The following is a 12,084-nucleotide window of genomic DNA, read 5'->3' as shown; positions in this document are numbered from 1 at the left end:
CCTGGAGAGAAGCACAACAGGACATACAGTTGAAGTCGGAAGTTTGCATACACCTTAGCCAAATACATTTAAACTCAGTTTTTCACCATTCCTGACATTAATCCTAGTAAAAAAATCCCTCTTAGGTCAGTTAGGATCACCACTTTATTTTAAGAATGTGAAATGTCAGAATAATAGTAGAGAGAATTATTTATTTCAGCTTGTATTTATTTTATCACATTCCCAGTGGGTCAGAAGTTTACATACACTCAATTAGTATTTGGTAGCATTGCCTTTAAATTGTTTAACTTCGGTCAAACATTTTGGGTAGCCTTCCACAAGCTTCCCACAATAAGTTGGGTGAATTTTTGCCAATTCCTCCTGACAGAGCTGGTGTAACTGAGTCAGGTTTGTAGGCCTCCTTGCTCGCACACGCTTTTTCAGTTCTGCCCACAAATTTTCTATAGGATTGAGGTCAGGGATTTGTGATGGCCACTCCAATACCTACAATACCACTCCAATACCTAGTTTGTTGTTCTTAAGCCATTTTGCCACAATTTTGGAAGCATGCTTGGGGTCATTGTCCATTTGGAAGCCCCTTTTGCGACCAAGCTTTAACTTCCGGACTGATGTCTTGAGATGTTGCTTCAATATATCCACAACATTTTCCCTCCTCATAATGCCATCTATTTTGTGAAGTGCACCAGTCCCTCCTGCAGCAAAGCACACTAACAACATGATGCTGCCACCCCTGTGCTTCACGGTTGGGATGGTGTTTTTCGGCTTGCAAGCATCCCCCTTTATCCTCCAAATATAATGATGGTCATTATGGCCAAACAGTTCTATTTTTGTTTCATCAGACTAGAGGACATCTCTCCAAAAAGTGCAATCCTTGTCCCCATGTGCAGTTGCAAACCGTAGTCTTCCTGTTTTATGTTGGTTTTGGAGCAGTGGCTTCTTCCTTACTGAGCGGCCTTTCAGGTTATGTCGATATAGGACTCGTTTTACTGTGGATATAGATACTTTTGTACCTGTTTCCTCCAGCATCTTCACAAGGTCTTTTACTGTTGTTCTGGGATTGATTTGCACTTTTCGCACCAAAGTACGTTCATCTCTAGGAGACAGAAGGCGTCTCCTTCTTGAGTGGTATGACAGCTGCATCGTCCCATGGTGTTTATACTTTCATACTATTGTTTGTACAGATGAACATGGTACCTTCAGGCATTTGGAAATTGCTCCCAAGGATGAACCAGACTTGTGGAGGTCTACAATAATTTTTCTCAGGTTTTGGCTGATTTCTTTTGATTTCCTCATGATGTCAAGCAAAGAGGCACTGCGTTTGAAGGTAAGCCTTGAAACACATCCACAGGTACACCTCCAATTGACTCAAATGATGTCAATTAGCCTATCAGAAGCTTCTAAAGACATGATATAATTTTCTGGAATTGTCCAAGCTGTTTAAAGGCAAAGTCAACTTAGTGTATGTAAACTTCTGTGATACAGTGAAATAATCTGTCTGTAAACAATTGTTGAAAAAATGACTTGTGTCGTGCACAAAGTAGATGTCCTAACCTACTTGCCAAAACTGTAGTTGGTTAACAATACATTTGTGGAGTGGTTGAAAAACGAGTTTTAATGACTTCAACTGTATGTACATAAGTGGTGTTAGAGGATAGGATAGGATTCTAATACAGATTTATTTCATGCTTCTAGAAAGAGAGGTTTCTTCACCTCACTAAATTGTACATTTATCGTTGTCTTATAATTGTTGTTATTGTCTTGTCTGTATTTCGTTCAATAACACTTTGTTTTATTATTATTATTATTTTTTTACCATTGCCAGCCATGTTCACTTAAAAATAAAACTGCTCTGCGATGAATGGGAGGGATATATGATATACAAAATTACCATCACTAAAATTTGAATTATACACCTGTTGCACTGTGCATCTTCCCAGTATCAATCAATGTTATTACCCCCAAAAGTTGTTCAGTTGTGGTGTGTGCTGTACTCACTGGTTCCCCCACATATATTTCCTGTGTGTGTGTGACTCACTGATTCTCCACCTCCATCTCCACAGGCTGTTGGGCGCCCTTAGGATGCCTACTGCATCAGGCATCACGCCCATCCCTACATCACTACCAAGGGGACAGCAACCATGCTAAACCATTTATCACAGCACTAGCATTTATAATGAAAAATCATGAAACTGTTATGTTTACTTTCGTAACTTATCTCCATATGGTGCTAACCTCACCCCATGTCCATAGGGTCTTAAACAGAGCTAAAGTTTGAGGTCCCATGGCCTCCTCTCTTCTCCTCAGGGGAGATGCCTCTGAAAGACAGGAAAACAACTTTACATTTACCATGTGGTAAACAATGATGACACATGATCTCATTTGCTAGATTAATAAGCAATCACATTCCACTGTGGCGTTAGTATTCTCTCTTCCCCCTCAGGTTGAAGCTACCGGTAGTATCCATGTTTCTGTGTCCTCCTCTTCTCCCTCTGCCCTGTCGGACCTGGTCGTCAGTCTGCGTAATAGGCTGGCCTGGTGGCCTCCTATTACGCTCCTATTACGTGGTCTAAGGCACTGCATCGCAGTGCTAGCTGTGCCACCAGAGATTCTGGGTTTGAGCCCAGGCTCTATCGAGCCCAGGTCCATGGGGTGATGCACAGTTGTCCGGGTTAGGGAGGGTTTGGCTGGCAGGGATATCCTTGTCTCATCACGCACTAGCGACTCCTGTGGCGGGCCGGGCGCAGTGCACGCTGACCAGGTCGCCAGGTGTACGTTGTTTCCTCCGACACATTGGTGTGGCTGGCTTCCGGGTTGGATGTGCGTTGTGTCAAGAAGCAGTGCGACTAGTTTGGGTTGTGTTACGGAGGACGCATGGCTCTCAACCTTTGCCTCTCCCGAGTCCGTACGGGAGTTGCAGCGATGAGACAAGCCTGTAACTACTAACAATTGGATAGGCCGGCCTGGGGAGAACATCAGTGAGAGAGTACAGTTAATCAATTTTAATCAATAGAGCTAATAAAACATTTTCACTAAGCAATACACAATAAAACATTTGGTACGTACATACCACAACCAGAAGCCATTGATTACAGGCAACATTCGCACTGTGCTAAAGGGTAGAGCTGCCGCTTTCAAGGAGCGGGACTCTAACCGGGATGCTTATAAGAAATCCGATGAACCATCAAACAGGCATAGCGTAAATACAGGACTAAGATCGAATCATACTACACCGGCTCCGACGCTCGTCAGATGTGGCAGGGCTTGCAAACTATTATAGACTACAAAGGGAAGGATAGTCGAGACCTGCCGAGTGACACGAGCCTACCAGACGAGCTAAATAACTTACATGCTCGCTTCGAGGCAAGTAACACTGAAATATGCATGAGAGCATCAGGACGTGTATTCCGAGCACGCGCTGACCAACTGGCAAGTATCTTCACTGACATTTTCAACCTCTCCCTGTATGAGTCTGTAATACCAACATGTTTCAAGCAGACCACCATAGTCCCTGTGCCCAAGAACACTAAAATAACCTGCCTAAATGACTACCGACCCGTAGCACTCGCATCTGTAGCCATGAAATGCTTTGAAAGGCTGGTCATGGCTCACATCAACACCATTACCCCAGAAACCCTAGACCCACTCCAATTTGCATACCGCACCAACAGATCCACAGATGATGCAATCTCACACCGCCTGGTATAGAGGTCCTGGATGGCAGTGATACATCCTGACGGGTTGTGTCACTGCCTGGTAAGGCAACTGCTCGGCCTCCGACCGCAAGGCTCTACAGAGGGTAGTGCGTACAGTCCAGTACATCACTGGGGCCAAGCTTCCTGCCATCCAGGACCTCTATACCAGGCGGTGTGAGAGGAAGGCCCTAAAAATTGTCAAAGACTCCAGCCACCCTAGTCATAGACTGTTCTCTCTGCTGCCGCACTGCAAGCAGTACCCGAGCGCCAAGTATAGGTCCAAGAGGCTCCTAAATAGCTTCTACCCCCAAGCCGTAAGAATCATGAACAGCTAATAACCCCCCACCCTCCACCCTCTGGAACGCTGCTACTACTTTCTGTTATTTTCTAAGCATAGTCACTGTTAAGATTGTCAATGTCGTTCTCCTCCTCAGACGAGGAGGAGCATGGATCGGACCAAGATGCGGATTGGTAATTGTACATGTTTAATGTAAATAACAAGAAAACACTACAAAATACAAAACAACAAACGTGACTAACCTCAAACAGTCCTGTGTGGCCCAAACACTGACACAGGAAACAAACACCCACAAAACACCAGTGAAACCCTGGCTGCCTTAGTATGACTCTCAATCAGAGACAAACGATACACACCTGTCTCTAATTGAGAATCATACCAGGCCGAACACAAAACCCCACATAGAAATAGAAAACCTAGACTAACCCACCCAACTCACGCCCTGACCAACTAAAACAAATACATAACAAAGGAAAACAGGTCAGGAACGTGACAGAACCCCCCCCTTAAGGTGCGAACTCCGGGCGCACCAGCACAAAGTCTAGGGGAGGGTCTGGGTGGGCGTCTGTCCACGGTGGCGGCTCTGGCGCTGGGCGAGGTCCCCACCCCACCATAGTCACTCCCCGCTTCCGTATCCCCCGCCCAATGACCACCCTCCAACTAAACCCACCTAAATGAAGGGGCAGCATCGGGATAAGGGGCAGCACCGGGATAAGGGGCAGCAGCTCCGGGATAAGGGGCAGCAGCTCCGGGATAAAGGGCAGCAGCTCCGGGATAAAGGGCAGCAGCTCCGGGATAAAGGGCAGCAGCTCCGGGAGAAGGGGCAGCAGCTCCGGACTTCGTGGCAGCTCCGGACTGAGTGGCAGCTCCGGACTGAGTGGCAGCTCATGACTGTAGGGCAGCTCATGACCGTAGGGCAGCTCCTGACTGGCTGGCGTCTCTGGCAGCTCCTGACTGGCTGGCGTCTCTGGCAGCTCCTGACTGGCTGGCGTCTCTGGCAGCTCCTGACTGGCTGGCGTCTCTGGCAGCTCCTGACTGGCTGGCGTCTCTGGCAGCTCCTGACTGGCTGGCGTCTCTGGCAGCTCCTGACTGGCTGGCGTCTCTGGCAGCTCCTGACTGGCTGGCGTCTCTGGCAGCTCCTGACTGGCTGGCGTCTCTGGCAGCTCCTGACTGGCTGGCGTCTCTGGCAGCTCCTGACTGGCTGGCGTCTCTGGCAGCTCCTGACTGGCGGGCGTCTCTGGCAGCTCCTGACTGACGGACGGCTCTAGCGGCTCGGGACAGACGGGCGGCTCTAATGGCTCGTGGCAGACGGATGGCTCAGACGGCGCTGGGCAGACGGATGGCTCAGACGGCGCTGGGCAGACGGATGGCTCAGACGGCGCTGGGCAGACGGATGGCTCAGACGGCGCTGGGCAGACGGATGGCTCAGACGGCGTTGGGCAGACAGATGGCTCAGACGGCGTTGGGCAGACCGATGGCTGAGACGGCGTTGGGCAGCCGGGCAGTTCAGGCACCGCTGGGCAGACGGCAGACTCTGGCCGGCTGAGACGCACAATCGGCCTGATGCGTGGTGCCGGAACTGGAGGTACCGGGCTGAGGGCACGCACCTCAGGGCGAGTGCGGGGAGGAGGAACAGGGCTCTGGAGATGCACTGGAAGCCTGGTGCGTGGTGTAGGCACTGGTGGTACTGGGCTGGGGCGGGAAGGTGGCGCCGGATATACCGGACCGTGAAGGAGGACACGTGCTCTTGAGCACCGAGCCTCCCCAACCCTACCAGGTTGAATGGTCCCCGTAGCCCTGCCAGTGCGGCGAGGTGGAATAGCCCGCACTGGGCTATGCAGGCGAACCGGGGACACCACCTGTAAGGCTGGTGCCATGTACACCGGCCCGAGAAGACGTACTGGAGGCCAGATACGTTGAGCCTGCTTCATGGCATCCGGCTCGATGCTCAACCTAGCCCTCCCAGTGCGGCAAGGTGGAATAGCCCGCACTGGGCTAAGCACGCGTACTGGGGACACCGTGCGCTTTACCGCATAACACGGTGTCTGACCAGTACGACGCCCTCTCACTCCACGGCAAGCCCGGGGAGTTGGCTCAGGTATCCAACCCGGCTTCGCCACACTCCCCTTTAGCCCCCCCCAAGAAATTTTTGGGTGAGCCTCTCGGGCTTCCAGCCACTCTGCCTTGCCTTTGCCTCATAAAACCGCCTCTCCGCTTTCGCTGCCTCCAGCTCCGCTTTGGGACGGCGATATTCCCCTGGCTGAGTCCAGGGTCCTTTGCCGTCCAGGATCTCCTCCCAAGTCCATTCCTCTTCTCTCCATTGCTTTAGTTCCTTCCTTCCTTCCTCAATCCGCTTGGTCCTGTTGTGGTGGGTGTTTCTGTTAAGATTGTCAATGTCGTTCTCCTCCTCAGACGAGGAGGAGCATGGATCGGACCAAGATGCGGATTGGTAATTGTACATGTTTAATGTAAATAACAAGAAAACACTACAAAATACAAAACAACAAACGTGACTAACCTCAAACAGTCCTGTGTGGTCCAAACACTGACACAGGAAACAAACACCCACAAAACACCAGTGAAACCCTGGCTGCCTTAGTATGACTCTCAATCAGAGACAAACGATACACACCTGTCTCTAATTGAGAATCATACCAGGCCGAACACAAAACCCCACATAGAAATAGAAAACCTAGACTAACCCACCCAACTCACGCCCTGACCAACTAAAACAAATACATAACAAAGGAAAACAGGTCAGGAACGTGACAGTCACTTTAATAACTCTACCTACATGTACATATTACCTTAATTACCTCGACACCGGTGCCCCCGCACATTGACATTGACTCTGTACCGGTACCCACTGTATATAACCCCGCTATTGTTATTTACTGCTGCTCTCTTATTTGTTATTCTGGTCGCTTACTGTTTTTTTGTTGGTATTTTCTTAAAATTGCATTGTTGGTTCAGGGGTTGAAAGTAAGCATTTCACTGTAAGGTCTACCTACACCTGTTGTATTTGGCGCATGTGACAAATAACATTTTATTTGATTTTAAGTAAACTTGGAATCATGCAATGAGATGTTGTGTGGTCCTCCCGCAATGACTCGTTGGGAAAGCATTACATTTTTTAGGCTACAGATTACCCTCACCCTAACTTCACAGGGTGGTGAAAGTGCAAGGTGATGAGCTTGCTGCTCCTTTCCAATAAATATTGAGGGTCCTATTCTGGTGACATGACGATCGATGCTTGGCTGCTATTTTACAAATAAGAATAATCTTATTCTTTTGTCCATAATAATCTCATCATGTAGGCTATACCTGCACTGTATCTGCGAGCTGTTGGCTAGAGCGCATCTACCAGAGTGGGCACACTCGCTATACACTGAGCGTGTGTACGTAAATCCGAGAAACTCCATTTAGTATTATATGTTATGATGGTTTCTTATTAAGGCAAAAATGAAAGGAGGGTGATTGGTCTGGGTTGATGGGTGCGCGTATGATGTGCTTGTCTAGCAACCCAAAGTTTGGGAGTTCGCGTCATGGAAAACTTTAGCATTTTAGCTGATTAGCAAATCTTCAATTAATTACTACTTTTTAGCTATTTTGCAACTACTTAGCATGTTAGCTAACCCTAACTCTTGTAGCTAACCCTTCCCCTTCCCCTTCCCCTAACCTTAACCCTTTAACCTAACTCCTAAACTTAACCATAACCCCTAACCCCTAGTCTAGCTAACGTTAGCAAGATAGCTAACGTTAGCCACCTAGCTAGAATTTGTAACATATCATACGAAATGGGTGATGGACATCCACAAATTAATACATACCATACGAAAGGTAACATATGATAATAAATGGAGCGTCTCGGATTTAAGTACAAAATAATACGAAATGCTGTGAGACCAGGTTGCACAATCACATCTGTATCTATTTCCTCAACTAAGTATCAAACACACGCAAACGTCTCAATGACAGATAAATATTTTATGGCTTCAAAATCCCAAAGGGTTGTCACTGATGGCCATCCTATGCCGTTTAGACCTAGCTTCATAATGCCATCTTAAAATCTCATGAGCTTCAACTGTTCTGATCAGTTGAAACCGCGAGTGAAACAGAGTGGAAGCTTACGAGTTCAGGATGGTCATGCGGGGCTACTATGACTATGAATTTGAGAGAGGAGTATCTCCTCCCAACAGCAGTATCTCTTCCCCACCAGATGTTCATGACCACAGAAGTGAACTTAAATGACCTGATGGATCTGGCCACTGTTTCAACCTTCATTGGGGATCCAGATTGCCCTATTGGAAATGACCCCGATCCCTATGAAGCTCCCTTTTTCCCAGATTATTCTTACAAAGTTACCTTTCGGGAGTTCCATTCAGAAAATTTCCCAAAAACCAGAAGGTTTTCAGTTCTGTCTGACAACAGCTCAGATATATCATGTATGGTGATGTTTATGGTTTCCATAGCATCAAAGGTTGTGGCAGAACTGAGGTGAGCTGTTGTAACTTCTCAAGCGTTATGTCATTGTTCTGTGTTGGACTGTGACATACATTTCATAGAATCCTGTTATCACCACACCTTAACACAAGGCCATTATGTTTTGGAACTGTTGCTTGTATAAAAGGACTGTTGTGTAAACAATATTATTGTATTATCAATCATTATTAATACTTATTAGCCTCTCCTCGTCCGAGGAGGAGGATTACGACTGCCGTTACACATAGGCTGGGATTCTGTAGCTGTTGCAAGAGCACATTTTTCACTGGCTTTCCACTGTTTTCAAAAACAATGTTTGATAGGCAGTTTAAACTTTTTGAATTCTATCATTATTGGGTGCATGGGCATCTCGACCCTCATAGTTAACATCCATTTGAAGAGCATAACCTGAAGTCTTTTTGAGTCGTTAAATCCGAGTTTCCTCTTGATTGCTAGCAATAGCATAAATTCTTCATTTAAGCTATTGTTCTTGGCAATGGGAGCACTCTCTATACATGCACTCTTTCTTCAGGTTCTCAGAGCACAAAGACTCAAACTTTTTCAATGTTGCTGCAGCTGATCACTTTGTGAGGCTGTAGTTTGTCTGCCATGAACTGGAGGTTGGCGTGGGTTTTGCAGAGACATGTGTCCCGATCCTGGACTGTTGGCTTGACAACCCAAAAAGGACTTGAATTGTGCCATTCAAGAAGCGCTTCTGCTTTTTCTTCTAGTTCCTCGTTAGTGTGTCCCTTTTCCCTGTTGCTCTGCTGTTGTCATCACGTTCATAGAATCTAGTGATTTTCTCTTCTGTGGCAGTGCTAATTCTGTTACACTGATTTTTCCTGGAGTATTGAAGACTTGATGGCCTGTTTTCATTTGTCCTCATTGCTTTTGCTGAAAATCCAAATTCTGTTTGCAGCTTTGACCAGCCCATACTTTCTCAGGATGTTGCCTCTGAGCATTTTTGAAGCCACTTGTTTGTCCTTGGCACTGCACATTTTTTATACTTTTGTTTTAACTCTGCAATGATGGCATTTTGATACAATAAAATCCTTCTCAAATTCTTCGGAGTTCCCTTCATTTTCTTCTTTGTCTTTGGGGAATCTTGTCTCTTTTTCTTCATCAGTCGATCATACCTTTTGTATTTCTCAGCTTTCCGTAAAGCATTATCAAGTTTGACATTTGTCATACTAAGATCTCTGTATGCTTTTGAGCGACCTCTTCCAACCTTTTTCCTTCCAGCAAGTATTCGACTTCTCATTCCTGTTGCAGATGATGAGGAAGGGGTATCAGGGTTTGCATCAGGGGCAGGTATGTTGGCCTCATGTTCTGGCTGCAAGTCATCTGGTGACTGAGGTGATGTGTTGCCTGATAGGTAGGTCTCCATTGCAACTGTTCTCTTTAAAGTCTGTCTTCTATTTCGTTGGTTACATTTCCATTGCCATCTCTTGTTACTTTGTTCTCACTTTGTAAGCTCAGAGATAGATTTCACTTCTCCCTTCCCTTTTTTCTTCCAGTATCTCTCCCTGTCTTTTTGCAGATGTTCCTGGTATCGTATAGGATCATTTTTTTATTTTGTTTCTATATGTCTGTGCTGTTTTATGTGGAATCTTCTAAAAAATAAAGACAAACTACTTAGTTTTCAACTTGTGCACACCGTGGAGCATTTTCTAGATTCAATTAATTTAAACCATGATTAAATAAGCTTAAAGTTTTTTTTAAAGTACAGTAAAAACTAATAAGGTAATGGATGTGTCATTTCCACCACTTTCTGTCATTTCCACCACACTTAAGTTTGATGGAAATGACTGTGATGGAAATGACATTTCTACAGTTTCTGGAGAAAATTGACATACAGCTTAGCATGCTTTGATTAGTATTACAGCTAGGATATCGTTCACACTAAACACATAAAATATTTCAAAAATTCTACCACAAATTACAGAAATTATAGCCTGTTTGGAAATGACTGACAATTAAAATATTCTCTACACAAGCCATATTTACTTCGATTTTTCTTCAACCTCTGGACATCACATCTGGAACAACTGTCCACTGCAGCCATGTGCTTCAGTGTCACAATATGTTTCCATGGTAACTGAATTAACATTCTCTTAAACTTTATTAATGAGGAAATGACACCACTCCCAAAGGACAGGTATATTGTGTGTAAAAAAAAAAGTATGTAAAGGGCATACTCACACTAAATATTGATTTGGATTTTATTTAATTGACTCTTTCTGTAGTACATAACATTATATAATGGGCAATTATAAATGACACCACTCCCAAAGGACAGGTATATTGTGTGTAAAAAAAAAAGTATGTAAAAGGGCATACTCACAATAAATATTGATTTGGATTTTATTTAATTGACTCTTTCTGTAGTACATAACATTATATAATGGGCAATTATAATTGTTTTCTCATAGAAAAACATAGTAGAAGCTTAAAAGTCTGGGTTAGGGACAAGGGGAAAATAGTGAAATTTAGGTATAAAATGCATCTAAAGTAGCTAAAATACTTGATAGGGAGGTGTTTTAAAAAAGTATGGGGTGAATTTAACTGAACTTAACATATTTTTTATAAAATCCCCCAAATTGATCCGAGGACATGGAAGTGCCCGTAGTTCACCCTAATATCAAAGTCTCTGTAAGAGTGTGTGGTTTCATAGCGTAGCTTGCCACTGACAGAGAGGTAGCGGAGCAGAAGACCCGGGAGATGGCATCCAACAACCCTTTGCGCCTCTGTAGTCCTAGTCAAGAAGGACGGCTCAAGGCACTTCTGTGCAGACTACAGGCAGCTGAACTATGTGACCATGAAGGATTCCTATCCCATCAAGTGCATCGATGAATACACAAGGCACAATTTTTCCTTTTAATATGTCAGTCACTCAATTAGCCATGTCAAATAACAATTGCAGGAAATTTGGTTCAAAACAGCAAACATCTCTCCACCCCATGGTGTAACGGATGTGAAATGGCTAGCTGGTTAGCGGGTACGCGCTAGTAGCGTTTCAATCAGTTACGTCACTTGCTCTGAAACCTAGAAGTAGTGTTGCCCCTTACTCTGCAAGGGCCGCGGCTTTTGTGGAGCGATGGGTAATGACGCTTAGTGGGTGTCAGTTGTTGATGTGTGCAGAGGGTCCCTGGTTCGCGCCCGAGGTCGGGGCGAGGGGACGTACTAAAGTTATACTGTTACAATGGCAAAATGTTTATAATTGCAGAAAGTGTTATAAACTTGCAAAATGGTATAATAGTAGGAAACGTGCTTTAAAACGGCAACATTTCCTCTACGCCCCATGGCAAAATGTGTAGAATTGAAGGAAATAAACTTTGAACATTTTCTCTCCCAAGAGAGTAGTGCAACCAAATCACGCTGATGGCCCACAAAAATAGATTCAATGATATTCATATGGTGTAATTATTGGTACCATGATTGTATTCGAAATGTGTAAGTATTTACACGAAGATTGACCACGAAGTTCGCCATTTCCCCCTTCACCAAAATGGGGGATCGGGCAAACAATGCCTGTAGTACCGCGGTCGGCCTGGAACTTCGTCTGCAATGAGAGGGTGCAGTCGTTCTGCGCTGGTTCCCTGAGTTAAGGTT

The sequence above is a fragment of the Salvelinus fontinalis genome, chromosome 30, assembly GCF_029448725.1.
Source record: "Salvelinus fontinalis isolate EN_2023a chromosome 30, ASM2944872v1, whole genome shotgun sequence".
Taxonomy (NCBI): domain Eukaryota; kingdom Metazoa; phylum Chordata; class Actinopteri; order Salmoniformes; family Salmonidae; genus Salvelinus; species Salvelinus fontinalis.
The sequence above is the reverse complement of the archived record's forward strand: the minus strand, read 5'-3'. Positions refer to the sequence as shown.